This window comes from Microtus ochrogaster, linkage group LG5 (genome assembly GCF_000317375.1).
Source record: "Microtus ochrogaster isolate Prairie Vole_2 linkage group LG5, MicOch1.0, whole genome shotgun sequence".
NCBI lineage: Eukaryota > Metazoa > Chordata > Mammalia > Rodentia > Cricetidae > Microtus > Microtus ochrogaster.
The window spans coordinates 17,983,709-17,997,705 of NC_022031.1; the positions used below are offsets into that span (position 1 = coordinate 17,983,709).

General features: G+C 44.6%; 1 protein-coding gene across 1 annotated transcript in view; it reads right to left on the bottom strand.

The window, feature by feature from the left end:
- Dnajc5b (DnaJ heat shock protein family (Hsp40) member C5 beta) overlaps nt 1-4,852 on the bottom strand; it is a 91,550-nt gene extending 86,698 nt beyond the window's left edge. The window contains exon 1 of the mRNA XM_005361900.2: nt 4,759-4,852. The gene's annotated coding sequence lies outside the window, so the exon portion shown is untranslated. The remainder of the gene's footprint in view (nt 1-4,758) is intronic.
- Nucleotides 4,853-13,997: the final 9,145 nt, after the last annotated feature.

A 13,997-nucleotide genomic window follows, 5' to 3' on the forward strand; every position in this document is an offset into this window, starting at 1 on the left:
GGAAGGAAGGAAGGAAGGAAGGAAGAAAGAAAGAAAGAAAGAAAGAAAGAAAGAAAGAAAGAAAGAAAGAAAGAAAGAAAGAAAGAAAGAAAATGCTTTTCTTCCAAGCATGAGTCAGTCAGTCATACTGTTTCTCTTCCTTGGGATTCCTCTCATGGCTCAATGCTCCCTCAACACTTCAGACCACTTTGCCTCTTCCTTGCTGAGCCCAAGGGACACTCTGAAGTCCGCAGTACGCACGTTTTCCACGTAGAGTTTCTTCTTTGCCTTTGAACTCTTTGCAGGTGTACATATCACACCAACTCAGTCTTCAAACTTGGAAAAAGTCTAGCTTATACAGTATGCCACTTTCCTCTTGTCCCTGTGTGTGGTACGGTCCCAAGCACATACATTTTCAAAACATAAGCATTGGACTGAAGCCAACATGGAATTCTTCAGGGTGAAAATACCTAGTTTGGAGGAACGTAACCTGACGGGAGATGGTATGTTGGTTAGGAGAGTGAGCCCGTATCAGTTGTCAACACAGGGAGGAACAAAACCCTGTACAACAAGGGCCTCTTGAAAACGATGGCTTTTCATTGGAAACAGTCTCCAAAAGAAGAGGATGCTCGTGTGAGGTGCGGCTCGGTGATCTTGCCTGGTATGTTTGCGGCCTGAGTTCAACTCTCAGCTCAGCAAATAGCTAGCCAACCAATTAGAAGTCTGTTTCCTAAGAGTGCCCTTAGTTTGTGAACAATGCCGGCTCATAAAAGGCAGCACCTGTCACTTACAGTAAATGATACCCAGTGGGTACTCACCAGGACAAATGTGAGGACTTGGGGCAAATGACTTCCTTTCGGTTAGAGCTCTGTTGGCACGGTGATATTTGGGCAATTTAAAGGAAGGGTTTTTATGGCTCATCTTGTAACACCATTCTCCAGGCAGCCCACCTATGGTGGTCAAACTATGCTTGTCAAGATGGAGAAAGCGCTCTGTTGTGAGGGAACAAGGGAATGGAGAGGCAGACATAGCGTTTGTTTCGTGAGCCCTGCCTAGGCAATCTTTAGCTTCTGGGGCCACTATTTCATATAACCTCTCCGCCGGGAGCATCCTTCCCCCCCCCCCACCGTGGGGCACACAAGACCTCTAATGCATAGCTTGTCACAGAGGCACAGCTGAGAGTAGAGAGAGCCAGTCCAAGGTGGTGGGTCAGGTGCACTAGGGAGCAGAGAGGCGTGCCTCCAGAGGTAGCAAGGACAAGGGGGCAGGCACTGCGGTGGTTGCCTCATAGCTCTGCTGAGGGCTTGTTTTCAAGGAGGAGCAGGGTAAACAGCAAGAGAGAGTCTCGTGTCCCTGGTGGCACCAACACCCATTGACTCTGGGTCACATTCCTTCCAGACTTCACAGGCCTGGGGTTACAAGGCCTTGTTGCACAATCCTTAGAAGAATGGGTAATATATGATGGGGGCTGGGTTGGGCCCATGGGGTGTGCCCTGCATGTGTCAGGGATCTATGTGTGGCCAGATGCCAAGGCACTTAGGTGGTGGCAGCAAGACTCACCATCTACCGCCTCAGGATCTTTGGAGGGGTATCTCTCTTTCTTTTATCACCTCTTGAAGCTTTTAAGTAACCTTGTCAAGCTGCAAGCTTTGGGGGAATTTTAGGGGGAAAGTTCCAAATGTTGACTAAGCAAACCTGCGTGTCAGTTTACTGGAGAGAGCTGGGACTTCACAACCACATCGCAGAAGCTTATTCTAAGCTCCTTTTCTTCCTGTTTTCCCCAGTCAGCTTCCTCCTGCCATAGTGCAATCAAATTTCTCAATATATTACATGCTTCTGGGATCAATATGGAAACGGAAAGGCAGACCACAGCTCTGCTTGAAGCCTTTGTCACAATGTTCTGGTTTTCCCTGAAGGAACGTTCCTGCTTCTCTTTACCACAGACGCAGAATGGAAATCCAGGAATATGCGGAAGAACCTCTTAGGAGTTAGAGTTTCAGTTGACTATAAACTGGTATGAATCTATAATATGAAAGACCGTCTGAATTCACCAAAAGCAACGAAAATCGTCACCACCACCAAATGAAGTACTCTGATGACCATGGCAATCAGGATGTATAGATCTCAAATAATTATTTGTTTCACTTCATCTTCTTCCAGAATTTAGACCGTTGGGTCGACATTCACTTATTTGCAGGGAATTCAGTTAGGAAGGTGGCGTACCTGTGCCCAGAGGGTGTCAAGGCACAAACTACACACAGATTGGAGATGTAAGACCTGCAGTGCTGTAGAAAAACCCTGAGCAGGGCCGAGGAGGCACCTAACTTACAAAGAAAATTCTAAGTAAAATCCAAAATCTCAAGAAAAGTTCCAGAAGCCTCACTTAGAAAATCTGAGTAATAAGGGAAGGTCCCTTACCGCGGATGTGTGAAACAGCCTTGACTGCCGTACAAAGTGTTCACCCATGCACGTGCAGGCTGCACACAGGCCCTTACACGTGAATACAGTTTGCCCACACTGTAGAAGGCAGGACCACAAGAAGAATATAACGGTTACAAAGTAGAAGGCTCGTAAATTGTATAAATACTTATTAGAGTGGATACGTGTAGTGCGTGCCTGCGTACATGTTGGTGTAGGATGGATGTGTGTGAGTGAACATGTGGGGGCCTGAAGTCAAATCTGAGTCTATCCCTCTCCATTATTACTATTATTATTATTATTCAGATAGTGTCTCTTGAGAAACCTTAAGATCACTGATTTGGTAAGACTAGTTAACCAGTAAGCACCAACAATCCTCCTGCCTCCACATCCCCAAGTCTGTGCTTATAGGCATGTACCAACATGCCCAACTTTTCACACGAGTATTGGGGATCCGAACTCTGGCCCTCATGCTTGCACAGTGAGCAATTTCCCCATCCCTTTTTTTATACCTAGTCAGGCTTCAAGAGAAGGTAGCTTACTAACTTCCCCGTGTTTGGTTTCATTATTATCTCCGCCCTTCAGGTGGGTTTGGGGTCTTTTTGTGGGTGGCCCTGACTCTCCTAGTCTGGTGGTGGTGCAGAGGCTGGGAGGTGAACATGGTAACCTCAGGAGAGCATCTGCCTTCACCACTAACCCAGGGGAAAATGAGATATTCGCACTTTTAGAATGTTCTGACTTGGAAATGCCGAGAGTTAGTTCAAATACAAAGTAATTCAACGTGAAACAAGGACAGAGTGTCCTGGAGCAGCCCAGCTAGTTGACAGGACCTGGTTCCCAGCCAGCACACAATCTGTCTGTGTTGATTTCCTCGGGAGATAGAGCTGCCGGCATGATTTCCTAGTCCCCTGCAACTCTAGAATCCCAGACCACATGACGACCACAGAGTTCATAGAACATTACTGTCAATAAATGGGAATGAAGATGAATTAGAAAACTGTGTGTTCTGTTTATTAGTTTAGGCAAAGCCTAAGCCTAATTTTCAACTGTCTGTAAAATGAAGGAAGTCTAAAAAACTGGCCAATGACAATTTAATCATCAGGGTCTTAAGAAATTGTACCACATTTTAATTGTGAAAAATCGTAGCTACTTTCCAAATGGAGGCCGAATGTGTGCTGTGCAGTAAACATGCAAGCCTGTTCTGCTTGGACCTGGATCCCTCCGGGTTTTAAATGCTGTGCGTTATTTCTGCTTTCTGAGAGCATCAGGTCTCTGGTCTTACTGCTGCGATATTCATGACATGCGGAGGCTAGAGAGTGTTAAAACTGTGCCCTGTGTGTATTTGGTCTCCTTGTCTCTTGTGCCTGGTGTGCCCTGTGGGTAACCGGTCTCCAGCAGAGTCCTGGGCTGCTGCTTCCCACCGATGGCTTGTCATAGCAAATGGATCTCGCAGACTATGCTCACAAAAGCCTGCCTGAGCAGTCGGGGGCTCTGACTGTGGGGCCGCTGTGTCTTAAGACCCAAGGGTGTCCAAACAGAGATGAGTCAAGACCTGGCACCAACCTGAGCTCCGCCCTGCAGCTATTTGCTGTCATTTGGAATTTCTCTGGGCCTCCAGGAAGAAACAAATACTTTAGAAGCCAAAACCCCAAGGCAAGGTAAAGAAAACAGAGCTGTTCCCGAGTCCAGCAACTATTTCACTGAGGATCCCTAGATGGAGGCGGGGTGGGGTAACTGAGGACTGAATTGTTGGACTTGGCTTCTCAACCATAACGCCTTTCTCTTTCTCTGTCCCTAGGGGGTGGCCTTTTTCTCTTGAAGCCTTGGAATTTCAAAACTAGGCTTTGAAGTTAATCTCTGTTGTTAACCCATAATACACCCTTCTCCCCCATATATTGATTTTTATTGTATTTTAAAAACTATCTCTATTAAAATGTTTATTTCACTTCAACATTTAAAATATTTGCTCTGTCATTCTGGGAGGAATCACTAAAGGGAAAGGCACCTATGCAGAAGGATATCATCAAACAAGTTCATTCCTTTAGAACGTTGCTGTGAACTGACCCCTGGAGAGCCCTGTGCCTTCTGCATTTTCCCAGTGACTGGGGAACGGCCAGTGGGGGTCTGGGAACTGGAAATGTATTGTGGCTTCATGGGCTCCTGGATGACTATAGAGGATGTACCCCAGCTCTGCTTCTGCAGGGAGGACCTCTGAATTCCTACCGCTCCGTAGGAACGGTAGCTACCTTGGCTATGGCCTCTGTGCTATATCGTCCTTCCTGGAGACAGGGTCACCTGTGGGTGTCTGCTTTTCCTCAAGACTCTAGCAAATTCTACCGTTAGCTTAGCCGTAGGCTATACCTGCACTGGAGGCATGGCTGGCAGATCCTTCTGGGTCCTTCCAGTAGTGTTGTGCCTCTGCTCTGTCGATAACTGAATTTCACTGCTTCTCCTTCTCGGATGCTAAGATCCAGGCTCTGTTGGGCACTGTGATGTCACAGAGTGGAAGCTTTGCTCCCTCACCTTCACCCCATGTCCAGCTGTAACCTCCCTGCCCACATCAATGACCATCTCTCAATTTCCATTTACTTTAGCCCCCAGAATCTTTCTGGAACTATCCGGGAAGACAGCGTGAAGGCCATCCAGCTCCCCTGCTGTATACGTAACATCGAGGCCCTGGATCACCATCTGATCCAGTGTCTGAGCTAACTAGAGCCCAGAGGCCCTCAATGCTGACCTCTCGCCCTCCTGAACACACTGCGTTTCTACCCGGTTCTACTCTCTGGGGTTAGCCAACAGCAGGAGTTTCCGGCAGGCAGCTCAACAGACTACCTGCCTCCACACATCACCAAAAGTCTCCCGACACAGCGTATGCCGTAATGTAGCAGTCTCAGTGGGGACCATTTGCTTTTCTGGCAACCTATAGATGCCAGGAAGTGTTCGTCTTAACCTGGACTCCGAAATCCTAACCCACCAGACCAATTCTAGAATGGCAAGTCATGTGACTGCTGAGTAATTAATGTGTGGAGAGGACAACAAGGTAAAAACCACTAGTCACGTCCCCTGCAATGACATATCAGTTCCTAGTGTTCCCCGACAAAGGGATATCAGTAAAGAAACAGATTCTTCCCACGATGTAGTTCTTGTCTTCATCTCCTTCTTGTAGACATTGCCCCTATGATGTTAAGGGATTATCTTCACTGTGTGAGATGACTTGTATCTCTGAAGTCATAGATTTGTTCTTTTAGAGTCCCTTAAGGGTGGGGAAACGTATAACACACTTGTAATACCAACAACTCACATTTTATATCAGGCTTCAACATTTACGAGCCATTTTCACGTATATCATTTCATTTAATCACAACTCAGTGAGGTAGTATATTATTTTTAGTACAAGTTTATGGATGAGAAAATTATAGCTTAGGACTCGCCCAAGATCACAAAGCTAATTAAGTAGAAAGGTTAACATTATCTGCTAACCAGATCTTCCAGCCAATCATTTTCCCCCACCATAGGCCATTCCCTGGCTCAGAACTGTCATTTGGTCCCAGAAAAATCTTTAAAGGCAACTGCATTAAGTGACCCTTCGAGTAACGAAGAAGAAATCATAGCCATGGGTTGTAAATGCTGTCTCACTAACCTCCTAAATGCCTCAATAAAGCTGGCTGATGGACACTAATTTCCAACTTGAGCCTGGTCTAATAGCCGCACTCTCACTCAGCCCCACATCTGGGAATGCTCTGAAGGGACCCATGACGGACAAGAACAACATTTAGATGGAAGAGTTCTTTGCAGAGCTGCTTGTATCAGGAGACAAATTAGAAGCTCAGCCGTAGAAAAGTGGTAAAAGGAATTGCTCTGAATTCATGAGAAAGGTGGCTGGCTTTGAAGTTTCCTCAACTTTGACCATTTGTTTGCCCAAAACATGAAATTTACATTTTTCCTTTTAATTGACTTTTAATTAAGAAAGCAATGATCGGAAGTATTTTACAGAACAGGTAGAACTATAGCATCAGTGACCGTGTCTGATAATGACAAAAACGAGGTACAATGACAAGGGAATGTTTGTTATTAATGCCTCAGTTTTGTCTTGATACCTAACTGAAAACAGACAACTGACCTAATCAAATAACAATTAATACCTTTCATTTTCATCAGAAATTGATGTGCCTGTACTAAAATGCAAACAAGCTTTTCATCACTCATACAAGGTTTAATACAGAAATAAAGTATGTGTCTAATTCCATATCATAGCTAGATATCTTTAGATACACTGTGTCCTAAATCAACAAACCCCCAAAACTTGCTGTAATGATGACCTCACTTAGATCACGTGTGCTCGTAGCAGTATATACAAGGATCAAGGCTCCAGGCTCCTTTCCCCGAAGTAGTTCTATCCAGCTGTTATCTCTAGAGGAAAATATGAGCCTCAGTTGTGTCTGATCTTGACTGAGCATCTGGAAGATTATATGCTATGGAGAGTGGGTCTCACTGCTTCTCTTTAGCATGGGTCTCTGTAATGTAAGTCAAATATTACCTGGCTTGCATACCCTCAGCTGGAGCGTATGTGCCCTAAGTCCCTTGTACAGGGACTGTGAAGCTCTCACACCCCCATCAGCCAGCTTTTTTTTTTTTTTAGGGTAAATGAGGAGCGACAGACATCACAGGGTTTTACTCAACTTGAAGGCAGATTCTGTGAGAAAATTACCAATTTTGCCAGACTTAAACCCTAGGTCAAGCAAGAATTTCTCATGTTGGTCTACAGACTACCAAGTTGAAAACCACCTAGTGTGTGTGTGTGTGTGTGTGTGTGTGTGTGTGTGTGTGTGTGTTACATATAAATGAAGGACTAGAGCCACTGAGGATTTGGGGACAATAGAACCAATCCTTGCAGAGGTGAGGTATAAATGTGTATACCCATAAAGCCCTCCAGGGCATTCTGATCACACAATGCTTAAGACACATTGAAGTTTGAGCCAAACTTCAAGTGGGCTGAAAGACAACAGGCCATCATCGGTTTTGGTTTTGGAGGAATAAAGTCCAAGTTAGGATTTCTTCTCTTCTTGTTTTGTTATTCAAGGCAGTGTCTCACTACACGACTTTGGCTGTAGACTGAGAGAGGCTCAAACTCACAGAGATCTGCCTGCGTCTGCCTTCTGAGTGCTATTAAAGATGAAAGTGTGTGCCACCACACCTGGCCAAGATCTGTTTATGTTTACATGTTTAATTCTGTGAGTGTGTTTGTGCACACGGCATTTGGTCCTCCTGGAGCGCTAGTTACTGACCCACTGAAGTGGTGCTGGGACTTGAACTCAGCTCTCTGCACCGACAGTACTGTGCTCTTAACCTCTGAGCCATCTCTCCAGCTCTGGAACATCTTTTAAGAATAGTATTTTTAGTAATTCTTTGGGAAAAGTTTCCATGTGTATATAATGTATTTTACTCTTATCCACACCATAACCTTGCTACAGCTCTGCCTGGGTCCCACCAACCCTAGGTCTCTGGACTTGATGACATCCTTTATGGTGAGGATGATGATGATGATGATGATGATGATGATGATGATGATGATGATGATGATGATGAAGAATAGGCTCCTGAGTCCAGTTACTGCTGACCATGTGGGAGTGAGTGTGGGGCCATCTGCGACTTGAACACACATCCAAAGAAAAGCCACTCCCCCTCCTTTAGTAGACATCAAATGTCAACAGCTCCTCAGTTGAAGGAAGTCCTTCTCTTGAGACAGGACATTTTTAATGAAAGTGTTGGTTGGTGAGAGACGCCACACTTTGAGTACCACTCTTCTTGGCCCAGAGACGAGACACATTCCAAGGGCATTTCCCCTACAGTGTGGGAAACTAAGTCTTTACTTACTGGAGACTCAAAAAACAATTTATTCTTCATTGGATTTTATTCTTCCTTAGGTTTTTAGGTTTTATTTTCATTCTTTTCTTTTTCTTCCTTTCTTCCTCCTCTCCCTCCTTTCCCTCCTCTTCCTTCTCCTGTGGTGCTAACGATTGAACTCCAGCCTTCGTATTCGAATCAAGCTCTCTATCAGTGAGCTGTACCCACAGCTCACTCGTTCCCTGTAAATATAATTTTTATTTTCCTGATAAAAATGTCTAAGTCTAGCCATTCAGAATTTTCTAAAGTTAAATAGAATATTTGTGTTTTATTTCACACTGTTTACAACATTGTGTAGAGACGAAAGATACAAATAAATAGTCCAAAGTTAAAAAAAAACAAAAACAATCAACTTTAACTGCTTGGAGCCTGAAAAGGGGACATGATACTTAATATTACAGCCCAGCTCCCAATGTGTCCTAGTGCCTTACCCCAAAGGGCCATTCTCAAGAAGGAAAAGAGTGTTACAGCTTTACTACCTATCAGGAGAGTGAACAGCTCACCTCCTTCCTACACAAACAGAATTGGGAGGCAAGGACAGGCGACTGTCCCAAACTGCAGGAAAAGGACCCTGTTTCCTTTCAGACAGGAGATTCTCTAAAAACCTTGCCGGTGTTTCTGCCAGTGCTGGGTGCCCTTTAGCATAACTTTCATATCAATATTAATCTGGCAAATACTTTTCCTCCCCTTCTTTGTGCTTGTCCTGGCATGATATGTCAAAAACTTAATAAATGAACACAATCGGTGCCTGAATTTTACTACAGCGACCCAGTGATCAGCATAGCAACAGTTTCCAGGCTCAGTCCACAAAATCAGCTATGGGTATGGACAAACTGTGCGGTGGGAATTTTAATCAAGCCTCGGTGACGCTGAAGCTCGATCCTCTTTTAAAACATATTATGAAAATTCAGCATTCTCCTGGGAAGTGCATTGTAATCCAGACCTTTCCCCAAGCAAAACTATTTACGCTTAATTTAAATGTAAGAATGACTGTAGAACCCCAAAAGATGTTGGTCAGCATGTGAGACCCACCTTAGGTCCTCACCAAACCAGTATTCCCTCAACAGTAGTATAGTATTACACACACCAACAGAATCCAATGAGTTTGTGTGCTGGGGTTTGCGGCTAAAGCTATACTTGCACATGGAGGCCAGAGGCTGCCCTTTTCTCCTGATACAGGGTCTCTCAGTGATACCACTTGCCGCTGACCCTCCAGGGCTGGGGTTTTATGCATGCACAGCCATACTCAGCTCTTTTAGTTCTTATTGTGTTGAACACAGGTAACGGAGTTTGAACTGGGGTCTTAATGCCAGTCTGTTCTTACCACAGATCCATCTCTTCATCCCTAGAATTCATTTTTACCAGAGTTAATGGCGTTATGAAGAAATGATGTCATCCGCACTGCAATAAAGCATATTGAAACCAATCAAGTACTTGAGTTAAGCACTTCCAAATTATTAGCTTTGGAAGACAAAAATAGTGAGTGGTCACCATGTTCACAGTGTCACCAAGAGATAGATACTTTCTGGCTAGGTCATCAGTAGGGGATAAATGCCCCTAGACTAATACTTCAGAAAAAGAACTCAAGGAGTTTTTAAGAGTGGGGAGATGGCTCTATTTGGCTCTGTAGTCCATCTGCCACATTCCATTTGAGACAGGGTGGTGGTGGCCTTTTGGGAACACCTTAAACCAAAGCGAGTGACGCACACCATGAATACCTACGTTCTTCCCAACTGGAATTCCCATCAGCCTAACTCTTCCACCAAATCCATTTTCTCTAAACTTAAATAAATAAATCAATACATAAATAAATAAAAATTAAAAAAATTTAAAAATCCCCTTCTTACATCCATAAGAATTACCTTCCACTTTCTCCTCCTTATTTACCCCAATAGTTAACTCCATAAACGGAACCCAGGACACTGCATAAGCCACTCCTATTGCAAGTAGTCTCTACTGTGGTCTGAAGGTTCCCCAAAAATTCCTGTGTGAAACCAGATTCACCCATTGTAGTCCTATCAAGAGGGCACCGTTGGGGAAGTAATTAGATACTTCACGGTGAATCTGCACCTTACAAAGGGCTGGAGGGAACTTCTCTCTTCCTTTGGTTCCTTTATGGCTTTTCCACCATGTGAGGACTCTGACCTCATTGGAGGACAGAGCGACCGGAACCAGAAAGTAGCCCTTGCCAGGCACCAAACCTTGCGCTATCTTGATAGGATACTCCTCAGCCTCTAGACCTAGGAGAAATATCTCTGTTACTTCTAAACTCCCCCATCTCGGGAATCACGCACAGATGCATAAGCACAGGGCAGTTCTCCAGGGTCTCTGCAGCCTGGGCAGCTGCTCTCCTACCTGTTACGTCCTCATCCTTAGCAAAGAACTTAAGGGTCACTCGGCATCCTCTCTTGGCTCCCATGCACACTTCTGAACGCACTGCATGTGAGCCTACGCCTATCTCTTTCCTTCAGTTTGGTGGAAAAAGCATCCTTTGCTGGGGCACCTCCCACCATGCCCTGAGCCTCCTTCAAGGCTGGTACTTCAGGGAAGTCGCCCCTTCAGGTATACCTTTTGGCTAATTTCAACCACAGCCTCTATTGTCTCTTTATTCAGGGAACACACACACACACGCACACGCACACACACACGCACATCTCCCTCCCTTATTCTCAACCCCTCTCAAAGGAGTAGCTCCCTTCAGTTCTGCCTTCTTGTGTAAGCCTTCCTCATGGAAGGAACTGTCTACTATGGTTCCTTTCAAACCACAACACCAGTTCCCTAAGCAAGAGAAGTCGGACGCAAGAGCACGTTAATCTCTTCCTCCTTCATCTCTCTACCAGGCTTCTAGGACTTCCCTCAAGCTACAGCTGAGAAAACAGACGATTCGAGCCAGCCTGGGGCTCCTCTTCAGTCTCACCTCAGTGTTGGGATCACAACTCTGTATTCATCCAACAGTGGCCAGCCAGAGATCTTGGCTCACAGGACACCACAGTTCTCACGACTTCTTCTCTGGGGTTCCTTCTTTTTTCCCTCTGAATTTCTCTGCAACTAAGAAGTGGGAAAACATTAAGGAATCTGCCTTTACAGTAAGATCTTCTCGGAGAAGCTTGGATTGAATTGCACTTGGGCGCCTCTGTAACAACTTGATTCTAAGGCGGAATTCTTTCAGCAATACCTGGGGATTAATAACACGTGAGGAAAACGAAGAAGAAAATGTTACCATATGAATCAAGATAAAATTTTGACAAATGTTTCAGTTTAAAAGGCTTAGTTTTAGAAACGGGGCACACTTCTGGACCACAGGAAATACAGTGCCTGTTGACTATCTACGACTCAGAACCCTGTGGGAGGGTATGGGCATCTTTCCATAATGGTACTCACCCTCAAAAACTTGCCAAGCCAGGCAGCTGTGGCACACACCTTTAATCCCAGCACTTGGGGCAGGGGGAGCAGAAACCGGTGGATCTCTGTGAGTTCAAGGCCAGCCTGATCTACAGGGCAAATTCCAGGACAGGCTCCAAAGCTATGGAGAAACCCTGTCTCGAAAAACTGGAAAAACAAAAACAAAAACAAAACTTGCCAAATGAATAGGGGGCCAAATCTCGTGCTCTAGGCATAGGTAAATCAAATATTGACGCTGTATTGCTAAGACCATCACTTTTGGAGTTAGAGCTATCGTTCGGATCCGTGCTTGGTTTCTGTGTGTATTTTGGAAATGATATGGACTCTGCAGAGTGCTGCAGAGAAGAAATGAGATGCCAACTGGACCCCTACATATCTTAAAGATCGGTGGAAATTTTCACTAATAATTCAGAGTGATTGTTAGCGCTGTTTGCTTTATGAGGTGATCAGGACACACACTAGGTTGAAAGGAGGGAGGAATCACACATGTGTGGGATACTTCTAGAAAATTTCATTCAGTTGTCAGCCCTGTGATGAACCTTGAAGGCTGAGAGATGTTTTCCTAGGAACAAAATGAAGGATCGCTTCATTTAAAGTCCCTTTCACAAGAGTAACCGTGACCCTGTCAGTGGGACAACTTGGGGAACATGGGCAGAGGTGGAAGCTTTGTACATGCTGGCCGTCTATCACTTACTTGTGATTGAAATTGTGAATCCATTATTCAATAAATTTCTATTATTATTGCTATAGCAATCCTTTCTGAGGTGCTATAACGTCCATGAAGTAGTCAAAGAATCAGAGATGGTATTTTTGAATGAGTGTTATTGAGGAATGCTTCCAAAAGCACGGGCTTGCTATTAGTACCGCATGCTTCCTGGCCTGGCGTCCTGTCTCTGAAAGCATGCTGGAAAGGAAGAGAAGTGGGTAATTATATTTCACATGAGCATCAAATTGAGCGTTCCTTCCAGGGAGTTTTGTAAAGTAGAAAGGTGGCATGATTGTCCCTGCTTTAATGCCAGGAACAGTGAAAAATAACTGTCTCTTCCAAAACTGCCTCAGACAAACAAGTTAAGCCTGTTCCAGTGTCTGCAGTTGCTGAGCACAGATCAAGCTTCATTCAGACAGACTCCAGGGGCAAGTCTGAACCATTGTGCCGCTTTGATATTTTACTGTATCATATATTTCTTAGCATGAAATTCAATATATAGCTTGTGTCCAAGTGAAAGAAATACCAGTGCTCCTATTAATTAAGCTATTACTGGCAGGGTCAAACACTTTGGCTATAAAGGTAGTGGTAACCCTATTTGTATTTACCTAAACAGGTGCAATCTTACTGTTCCAAAGATGAACGGGAACCTTCTCAATCTTGTCCGTAGTCATGGGAACTGACCTTACTATTCCAAAGAGGAACGACCTTCTCCATCCCGTCCTGTAGGCATGGAAACTGACCTTACTATTCCAAAGATGAATGGGAACCTTCTCCATCTCGTCCTGTAGGCATGGAAACTGACCTTACTGTTACACAGATAAATGGGTACCTTCTCCATCTCGTTCTGTAGGCATGGAAACTGACCTTTGTCTTTAGTCATTGCCTTCGAGGTTTTATCAGAAAGACAACGATTATATGAGTGCTTCACTAAAACTCGTGTATTCTTCAGAAAACGGAACTAAAATATATTTCCCTGGGACCTAAAAAGTTCTAAGACGCGTTACATTTCCAATCTCAATCTTATTCCCAAGGGGTGTCTCCATTACTGGATCCTGTCTAGGACTGTAATTAATGCCTGGGTTTTAACACTACCGCTAAATATTAAAACTAGATATCAAATGTGACATAAAGGGTATCAGACTCTAGTCATGGGGGTGTTATTTGAGTACTATGACTTCATTTTTAGATATAGCAAATCATTACCCAGAGGCCCCTCGACTTTGTCTCCTACCTGTCCCCTCACGCTTTGCTAGCCACATTAATCTTCTCTGCTGGGGAATTATATATAACACACTGTCAACATTCTGGCGGATCAGAACATTTACTTCCGGTCCACAAGCTTCAACCTTGTTGTGCTGTGTATGGTACAGGGTGAGATCTGTCCCGTGAGTCTCTCACCTTGACACCAGCTCTCTTACAGTGAAAGGTAACCCGAGCTAGTTCTCCTTAATGGCAGGAGAAGGGGCTTGCTAAAGGTCAAGAGGTCAAGTCCAGCAGAACAATCACACTCAAAACCTCCTCTCACCATCATTGCCTTCCAGGCATCAGCTCCAGCTCTCCAGAGGGGAATCACGGGCTGTGTAGT